Source organism: Mandrillus leucophaeus, unplaced genomic scaffold (assembly GCF_000951045.1).
Source record: "Mandrillus leucophaeus isolate KB7577 unplaced genomic scaffold, Mleu.le_1.0 Scaffold132, whole genome shotgun sequence".
Classification (NCBI taxonomy): domain Eukaryota; kingdom Metazoa; phylum Chordata; class Mammalia; order Primates; family Cercopithecidae; genus Mandrillus; species Mandrillus leucophaeus.
In genome coordinates this window covers 633,911-642,230 of record NW_012101277.1, presented here as the reverse complement: position 1 = coordinate 642,230, position 8,320 = coordinate 633,911, and the positions used below count along the sequence as shown (strand labels likewise).

Sequence of the window (8,320 nt, the reverse complement as noted above, 5' to 3'; positions counted from 1 at the left end):
TGGCATATAAATAGAACCTGACCTTTTTTTTTTTTTTTTTTTTTCTTGAGAAGGAGTTTCGCTCTATCACCCAGGCTGAAGTGCAGTGGCACAATCTCGGCTCACTGCAACCTCCACCTCCCAGGTTCAAGCAATTCTCCTGCCTCAGCCTCCACAGTAGCTGGGATTACAGGCACCCACCACCACACCCGGCGAACTTTTGTATTTTTAGTAGAGATGGGGTTTCACAATGTTGGCCATGCAGGTCTTGAACTCCTGACCTCGTGATCCACCCACCTCGGCCTCCCAAAGTGCTGGGATTACAGGCATGAGCCATCACGCCCGGCCTAGAACCTAACTTTTTAAAGGTGTCTCATTTAGGAATCTCTTAGTGCTTCAACTTAGTTTTTTTTTTTTCAAGACAGAATTTCACTCTTGTTGCCCAGGCTGGAGTGCAATGGCACGATCTTGGCTCACTGCAACCTCTGGCTCACTGCAACCTCCGCCTCCCCAGTTCAAGCGATTCTCCTGCCTCAGCCGCACAAGTAGCTGGGATTACAGGCATGCACCACCACACCTGGCTAGTTTTTGTATTTTTAGTAGAGATGGGGCTTCTCCATGTTGGCCAGTCTGTTCTCGAACTCCCTACCTCAGGTGATCCACCTGCTTTCGCTTCCCAAAGTGCTGGGATTACAGGCGTGAGCCACCGCGCCCAGCCCTGTACTTATTATTAGTGGATGCTGATCATTTAAATATCTACTATTAGTAATCAGATGACATACAAAGGAAAGACGTCATTGTTATAAAAACCAGACAAATGATCTGGATTCATGTTTTCTTTCACTGAATAATACTCCAATGCTCTATTCTGCCTCTCAGGCTTCCTGCTGCACATGTACTTCCTGTAAGAGGAATTAATGGTTGGAGTAGGACCAATAAAGGCAGCATTCCTGACCTGTTTTCCAACTTCTTTCTCTGCCAAGAAGCCCATTATACATAAGCTTTTGGTGACAATGGCGTTCAGTTTAAAGAACATTGAGATGAAACACACAAAGAGAATTTGACACAGAACTCAGTGGCTATCAGCTCATAATTATGTTCTTTTTGGTTCAACTCAATACATTTCACAGATATTTACTAAGAAATATTTATTACCCATAAACAGAATCAAGATAACACTTACTTTCAATCTTTAAAAATTGTCTAGTTTTGGCCGGGAGTGGTGGCTCATGCCTGTAATCTTAATACCTTGGGAGGCCAAGGCAGGTGGATCACGAGGTCAAGAGATCGAGACCATCCTGGCCAACATGGTGAAACTCCGTCTCTACTAAAAATACAAAAATTAGCTGGGCGTGGTGGCACGCAACTGTAGTCCCTGCTACTCAGGAGGCCCAGGCAGGAGATCTGCTTGAACCGGAAGGCAGAGGTTGCAGTGAGCCAAGATCGCACCACTACCACTGTACTCCGGCCTGGTGACAGAGCAAAACTCTACCTCAAAATAATAATAATAATAATAATTGTCTAGTTTTTTCTCAGGCAGCCAAGAAGATGGTGGACATTGAGACTGAGCATGCCTATCACAAGCAGCTGACCATTGTTCAAAGCAAGAAGAGGATCCTGCTAAAGGAAACTGGCAAGCTAGGCTTCAGGAGGTCCAAAGAGACTATTGAGGGCATCTACACTGACAAGGAATGCCTGTTCACTGGTAACATCCCCACTGAGGGCAGATCCTGTCTGGCATGGTGACCAAGATGAAGATGCAGAGGACCACTGTCATCCACAGAGACTATCTCTACTACATCCGCAAGTACAATTGCTTCGAGAAGTACCACAAGAACATGTCCAGGCACCTGTTCCCCTGCTTCGGGATGTCCAGATCAGCGACATTGTCATGCTGGATAAGTGCCGCTCCCTGAGCAAGACAGTGAACTTCAACGTGCTCAAAGTCACCAAGGCCACAGACATCAAGAAGCAATTCCATAAGTTCTGAGGCTGAATGTCTACCCGCTCCCTGAAATGAAATAAAGTTATTTTTTCATTCATACACAGAAAATATGACTAATAGGTAAGATAACCACACAAACTTAATACACAACAAAAACATATTAAAACATATTAATGCAATTAGAGATTTCAAAAACAAAAACAAAAAACAAGCAAGCTGTGTCAAAGATATGATCAAGCACAATCCTGGCTGAGGAAATCTGGAAAGACCTCATGAGGGAGGTAACATTCGATAAATGGTCAAAGAGTGAATGAAACAATTTCTTTTTTTCCTTTTATTATAGGCAGTTTTTAAATTTTTTGGCCAGTTGTAGTGGCTAACACCTGTGATCCCAACACTTTGGGAGGCCGAGGCAGGTGGATAGCTTGAGCTCACGAGTTCAAGACCAGCCTGGGCAACATAGTGAGACCCCATCTTTACTAAAAATACAAAAAAGTTAGCTGGGCATGGTGGTACCCACCTGTAGTCCCAGCTATTCCAGAGGCTGAGGAGGGAGGATTGCTTGAACCCAGGAGGCAGACGTTGCAATGAGCAGAGATTGAACCACTGCACTCCACCCTGGGTGACAAAGCAAGACCCTGTCTGATTATCAAAGTAGTATATGATTACTGTACAGAATTTTTTCCTTTTTTTTTTGGAGACAGAATCTCCCTCTATCACTCAGACTGGAGTGCAGTGGTGTGATCTCGGCTCTCTGCAACCTCTGCCTCTTGGGTTCCAGCAATTCTCTGTCTCAGCCTCCCGAGTTAGCTAGGATTACAGGCACCTGCCACCACGTGCAGCTAATTTTTGTATTTTTAGTAGTGATGGGGTTTCACCATCTTGGCCAGGCTGGTCTTGAACTCCTGACCTCGTGATCCACCTGCCTCAACCTCCCAAAGTGCTGGGATTACAGGCATGAGCCACCACGCCCAGCTGAGAATTTTTTTAAATCCAAAAACTTATAGAAAAGAAATGTCTGGAAGCCCACAATCAAGGTGCTGGCAGATCCAGTGTCTTGTGAGGGCCTAATTTCTGGTTTGAAGATGGCTGGCTGTCTTCTCCTTGTATCCTCACATGGTGGAGAGCGAGCTCTCTAGCTCCTCTTACAAGGGGACTAATCCTATTCATGAGGGCTCCACTCTCATGACCTGATTACTTCTCAAAGGCCTCCCCTCCAGATACCATACAGGGAGTTAGGGTTTCAACATATAAATTTTGGGGAGACACAAACATTTAATCCATTGCAGGCATGTTAGAGTTGAGGTGCTGGTGAGACATGCAGGTATCTGCGAATGCAAGTTGGCAGTACAGAATATTAGGACCAGAAGTACAGAACTGGAGATCATCTTCATGGAATTGAGTGTTGAAACTGCAGAAACAGATAATTACTAAGGGAGCAAGTGCAGGCAAAAGAAAACCGGATGGCTAAGACCAAAGGCCTGGGAAAGAAAACATGCTAAGGAAGCAAAAGGATATGGTGAGGAAGACAAAGAGGAATGGTCAAAAAAGTAAAAGGAGTTTAAGAATAATATAGAGTCAGAAGTCAAAAGAGAAGAGAATTCTGAAGAGGAAGGAAATAGTCAACAGAGAAGTTGAAAGAAAAGAATAAATGAATAAAAATAGTCCCACAACTGGAAAATTTGTAGGAGTTTTAGTTGAGTGACTTGGGAGTGAAAAACCAGATTACAAAAAGGGAAGGAAAGGAAGAGTACGTACAGGAAACAAATGTGGTGTACTGGAGGCAAGAAATCTTGAATCAAGAGTCCAAGGTTCTAGTCTACCATTTACCAGTTATGTAACTTGGGATACATTCCTTAAAATAGATCTACCTTAGTTTCCTCATCTGTAAATTTAAAATGGCGATGATGATACCTGCTCCATCCCTACAATGTGAGATGAACAAATTAGAAGATACATGGAGGCACGGTGAAAGCCATACTGGAACAACACATACAAATATTATCTATCATCATTCTTTCAAGTACTTCAGCAATTGAAAGAAAAGGGAGACATGGGACAGGTACAAATAAGGTTTTGTCATTGGAAGAAAGGGCCTTCTGAGCATATTTATAGGAAGAACAGACTTAGTACTATAGTTCTACACTGTCATCAATCCTAATGGACCTTCATCTGAGAGACAGGTTAGTGGCACACACTCTAGAGTCAGACTATGTATGTTTCAATCCCAGGTCTTTTTTTTAAATTTTTTTCTTTGTATTTCAATGACTACAAATGAATCCCATTCAGCTACTTAACTTCTATGCAATCCAGTTTCCTTGTCTATAAAATGGGGATAATAATAGTATGCCTCCATAGAGTTGTTGTGAGGATTGATGTATAAACACTTAAAACTGTGTTTTATGACTAGGTACGGTGGCTCATGCCTGTAATCCTAGCACTTTAGGAGGCCAAGGCTGGCGGATCACTTGAGGTCAGGAGTTCGAGATCAGCCTGACCAACATAGAGAAAGCCCGTCTTTACTAAAAATACAAAATTGGCCAGGCGTGGTGGCACACCCCTGTAGTCCCAGCTACTTGAGAGGTTGAGGCAGGAGAATTGCTGGAACCTGGGAGGCAGAGGTTGCAATGAGCCGAGATCGTGCCATTGCACTCCAGCCTGGGCAACAAGAGCAAAACTCTGAAACAAACAAACAAACAAACAAACAAAAACTGGGTTTGGTACACATGCTCAAAAATGTTGGCAATTAATACATAAAAGTATTGTCATATGCAAGTATACATGCTTTATGTTAAAATTGAAACTACCATTCCAAAATTATAACCAAGACAGTGAAAGAGATCTGATCTAACCAACTCCATTTTGCTTCTAAACTCCAAGCTGTCCTTGTTCATTCCTGGGCATAGGCTGAACTAACTTTGGGAGGAACTTAGAGTTTAAAACAAAGACAATAATAGCCTCTTCCCAAAACACCCTTCTTACCTGAGGACTAGACTACCTTTGTAGGACTAACAAATTAGCCATAAGATTAGAAATTATTGTTTAGGAGTCATGGGGCTGGAGGCTACAAGATTCTGATCCTCCCCAAATTGTTCCTGGGGATAACATCGCTATTGTAAAACCTAGGATCAGTGCTTGAGATATTTTGCAGACCCTGTACTTGATAGATCAGCTGGCACCACCCAGATCAATAAACTGGGTCATCTGATCTTGTGGCTGCCACCCAGGAACTGACTTTGTGCAGGAGGACAGCTTCAACTCAAAGTTCAAATAATAGGATTTCATCTCTGATCTAACCAATCAGCACTCTTGATTTACTGACCTTCCCGCACCCATCAAATCATCCTTCAACACTCTGATCCCTGGATGCTCAGGGAGACTGATTTGAATAATAATAAAACTCAGTCTCCCATACGGAGAGCTCTATGTGAATTACTCTTTCTCTATTGAGATTCCCCTGTCTTGATAAATTGGCTCTGTCTAGGCAGCAGGAAACCTGTTGGGCGGTGACAAAAGGAGCCTTTTGGGCAGTTACAAAATGATAGTGTTATTTGTCAACACGTTGATGAGTAGCATTTTCATCTGAGATGAGAAACTGCCCATCCCTTCATGGATGGAGGAGGCAGAATATGGAATGGTCAAATGTAATACCTCTCTCAGGTCCTCTTCGGTTGGATTCCACCAAGTGCTTCTTCATTTGTTCTTTTTGTTGTTGTAGTTGTTGTTGTTGTTGTTGAGATAAAGTCTCACTCTGTTGCCTAAGCTGGAGTACAGTGGTGCGATCTCAGCCCACTGCAACCTCCACCTCCTGGTTCAAGCAATTCTCCTGCCTCAGCCTCTCGAGTAGCTGGGACTACAGGCATGTGCCACCATGCCCAGCTAATTTTTGTATTTTTAGTAGAGGCAAGGTTTCACTATGTTGGCCAAGCTGGTCTTGAACTCCTGACCTCCTGAACTGCCCATCTCAGCCTCCCAAAGTGCTGGGATTACAGGTGTGCATCACAGCACCCAGCTTTTTTTTTTTTTTTTTTTTTTTTTGAGACAGAGTCTCACTCTGTTGCCCAAGTTGGAGTGCAGTGGCGCGATTTCAGCTCACTGCAACCTCCCAGGTTCAAGCAATTATCCTGCCTCAGCTTCCCAAGTAACTGGGACTACAGGCATGCGCCACCATGCCACCATGCCCGGCTAATTTTTTTTGTATTTTTAGTAGAGACATGGTTTTACTATGTTGGCCAGGCTGGTCTCAATCTCTTGACCTTGTGATTCACCTGCCTCAGAAAGTGCCGGGATTACAGGCATGAGCCACCGCGCCCGGCCTCTTTATTTGTTCTGAAATAATATGTGTTTACAAAATTGAAAGAGATTTCTACAGTTCTAGGTATTTCAACTACCATATGTGGAAGAGCTAATGTTAGTAGATAAACTGAAGATAGGCTTTGTATGACATTCAACATAAGAAGTAACTACAAAATGAATTACAAACAAAACAGCAAGTAAAGACAGCTATAATACAATAGATTGAATTGCCATATTCTTTAGGATGAGGCCTGGGATATGCTGAACATACAGACTGCAGAGGCACTCAGCCCAAGATTAGTATTGAGCCTTCATACTCGATAGTTGACCATCACAGCTAATATAAGAATTCATGCAATGATTCAGTTATTGAGTTGTAACTAGCAGGCTGGCACTGTGCTAGACTCGGAAGATACACTGAAATAGGTAGGGCAGAAATCCTAGCCTGAGAATTTTTTTCTTAGAAAGTAACATTTAATAGCAACTTGTGAATAGAAGCCATGTCTGTGTCTCTAGCAACACTGAAACAAGATGGTGGATCCCCTCGCCATTAACCCCCATATGGAAAGGGTATATGTAATTCAGAAGGGATGTGTATTAGTCTGTTCTCACACTGCTATAAAGGACTGCCTGGGACTGGGTAATTTATAAATGAAAGAGATTTAATTGACTCACAGTACCTCAGGGCTGAGGATGCCTCAGGAAACTTACAATCATAGCAGAAGGGGAAGCAAACATGTCCTTCTTCACATGGCGGCAGGAGAGAGAAGAATGAGTGCCCAGCAAAGGGGGAAGTCCCCTATAAAACCATCAGATCTCATGAAAATTCACTATCACAAGACCAGGATGGGGGAAACCACCCCCATGATTCAATTATCTCCACCTGATCCCTCCCACAACCTAAGGGGATTATGGGAATTACAATTCAAGATGAGATTTGGGTGGAGACACAGCCAAACCACATCAGGATGTGTAGACAACAGAAGCACAATAACATCAAGGTTGTTTTGACCTAAAGGCAGGATTTACAGTATGTGCTCTCACACAACTTGAAATCTTAAGAGGACTTCCGGGAACAGGGGTTAATCAGAAGCCAACATGGCAGATTAGTACCAAAGATGGAGTTACTTTAGCTTCCAGATTCCACCCATCAATCCAGCTCTTACAGTCGCACTCGCCCTCCTATTTGGAGATGGTCCCTGAGCTTTTAGGGAGGGTGGTTTCATATGATATAGCTTTAGCAGCAGCAACCTAGCAGTGGAAAACAGATTGGACCCAGAGAGATTCCAAATGAAGGAGATTCACAGGCTTTGTTGAATTATCTCTCGTCTTGAGAATACCATGACTTTGGTTTTCTCAGAAGTAGAACAAGAGATACCTAGCATTAATAATTTGAATAGTAGAAACATACTGCATGCAAGGATTACAATCAAAAGAAAATTTGTATGACAGAACAACAACAAAGAACCTATTTCATTACGAAGCCAACTGAAAGCCGTGTGAAGAAAATTAAGGCCTGACACAGGGACTCACACCCATAATTCCAACACTTTGGGAGGCTGAGGTGGGAGGTTCATTTGAGCCTCGGAGTTAGAGATCAGCCTGGGCAACACAGCAAGTCCCCATCTCTACAAAAACAAAACTAGCCAGGTATGGTGGTGTGCACCTGTAGTCCCAGCTCCTTGGGCAGCTGAGGCAGGAGGATTGCTTGAGACTGGGAGGTCAAGGCTGCAGTGAGCTATGACCACTGAGAGCGAGACCCTTTCTTAAAAAAAAAAAAAAAAAAAAATCAAAACCCAGTTCTCCTTTAGCTACATCTTGTAGCCACTAGCCTGACATTTTAAACACATAAATTAGAAACATGATGCAAGAGTGATTCAAGGTATTTTATATAGGAAATGCCTGGTGTAGTGTCTTGTCCAGCTATATAAACGTAGCCGTGAAACTGTTACATTAGTTTTATTCTATGCTCTTACCATCCCTCCCTCTCCAAATTTTGTTTGTAGTCTGGGGCAGCAACCTAGTCTGTATTTCGTACATATTGAATAATCAACAATGAAATGTAAATATTGAGCACATTGTGTGTCAAACACATGTATT

General features: G+C 42.9%; 1 pseudogene across 1 annotated transcript in view; it reads left to right on the top strand.

The window, feature by feature from the left end:
* LOC105534228 overlaps positions 1-2,032 on the top strand; it is a 43,341-nt pseudogene extending 41,309 nt beyond the window's left edge. Inside the window, exon 4 of the transcript XR_001005235.1 lies at positions 1,505-2,032. The product of XR_001005235.1 is annotated as a 40S ribosomal protein S11-like (transcript). The remainder of the gene's footprint in view (positions 1-1,504) is intronic.
* Positions 2,033-8,320: the final 6,288 nt, after the last annotated feature.